The sequence below is a fragment of the Frankliniella occidentalis genome, unplaced genomic scaffold (genome assembly GCF_000697945.3).
Source record: "Frankliniella occidentalis isolate FOCC.00 unplaced genomic scaffold, Focc_3.1 Scaffold76, whole genome shotgun sequence".
In the NCBI taxonomy this organism is placed as follows: domain Eukaryota; kingdom Metazoa; phylum Arthropoda; class Insecta; order Thysanoptera; family Thripidae; genus Frankliniella; species Frankliniella occidentalis.
This window is the reverse complement of record NW_026267206.1, coordinates 440,823-442,354: the sequence shown is the minus strand read 5'-3', so window position 1 is coordinate 442,354 and position 1,532 is coordinate 440,823. Positions and strand designations below refer to the sequence as shown.

Here is a 1,532-nt window from a genome sequence, read left to right as displayed (position 1 = left end):
GTGTGTGTGTGTGTAGGAAGGTCGCTGACACCGGGGAGGAAGGCTTAAAGCAGAACACACGCTTCCCCCCCCCCTCTCCCCCCACAAACGCACATGTTCTGACCATACGTATGTGTAGGTGCGTTAAAGGCTACGACAATGATATGAGTTCTTACGGGTTCAAAATGGAAATGGTAAACATTAATGTATGTGAGCGTGCGTGCGTGTGTGTGTGTGTGTGTGTGTGTGTGTGTGTGTGTGTGTGTGTGTGTGTGTGTGTGAATATAGAGAGGGGGGATAAAGAGAAGAACATGGCGAAGGATTTGCAGCAGCCGTCCTGTTGATGCACTAGAAAAACAAAGCTGCCAAGTCGCACCTTTCAAAGGTGTCGAGGAGTGCGTTTACAAAGGCATTAAAACTGCACGTATTTTTACTGCCTTTATACGGTCTTTTACAATGGCAGTAAACTCCATCAGTTTCCCCAGCGCACCCCTTCAAAGGCGGGACTTGCCACACTTGTTTTTCCAAGTGTAAGAAACGGCTGCACTGCCCCTTCCGTAGCTATTGCTCTCCTCGCAGGGTTTACGCCAGGAGTCCTTTACTATGGATTAAAATCCTTCGCCAAATTTTCTGGGGTTTTCCTTGATGATTTTTTTATATTTTTGTCTGATTTTATACGTTTGTAAGTCTGATGTTTTCTAATTTTTTCTAAGATTCGATCGATTTTTTTTTTCACAATTTTTCATTTTTTCTAATTTATTTTTTCTTTCGTGAAGTACCCATCGGGTTTACGTCACACTCGCCCCGCATTTTCATGGCCTCCCGATGACGCTGATGACGGGCCTGGCCGCCCATTAGTGCGTATTATAAAGCCTCATAGTTTAATAGCGCACCAACGGGCTGCTCTTGAGGTGCTGCGCCTGCACCCTTATTAGCGGGGCGGAGCCAAACTCGTTAGGGGAGGGGTCGTCGCGAATGGCGAGGACGATAGCAAAAGATTGGGGAGGGGGTGATTTGTTATTGCTTCTGCTGTTGCTGCTGCTGCTAGGTGCGTAAGGTGCGTGTGAATGACCTTCCGAACAAATAGATCATCGGCGATGATAACAACAAGAGAGCTCCCCTCTTTGCGGCTCTCTCAATCTCTCGCGAGGCTTGTTTAGTTAATCATCATAAAGAAGAGAATGAGTGCTGCCGGTGGTGGTGGGGAAGGCCCCCGACGCTGTTGCCAGCGGGCGCAGGAAGTGTTCGCCAAATACTCGTCGTGCGCACCGCAAAAACATTCCGTAATTAAGTATTTGAATACGTTCCCTTCCTTGGCAACCAAGTAGCTTCCTAAATGTTTCTCCGGAGGCTGATGACGAGTTTTGCCAAAACGGGAAAACGTTTCGCGCGCTGTGCAGTATATGCTACACACCTTTGAGCTGCCCATTCTTCCGCTTTCTGTTTGTCTTTTCCCCACCGTGTGCTGCGACGAGTTTACTTGTCCTCGTGGTTACTTTGCGTTTTCGGACAGGCTGTGTGCGCTGAGAGTGCACACATTCCTCTGTCTCTCT

At 48.1% G+C, this 1,532-nt stretch overlaps 1 protein-coding gene across 1 annotated transcript in view; it reads left to right on the top strand.

Annotated features, from left to right (window-relative positions):
- LOC113204179 (uncharacterized) overlaps window positions 1-1,532 on the top strand; it is a 194,435-nt gene that overhangs the window by 94,742 nt on the left and 98,161 nt on the right.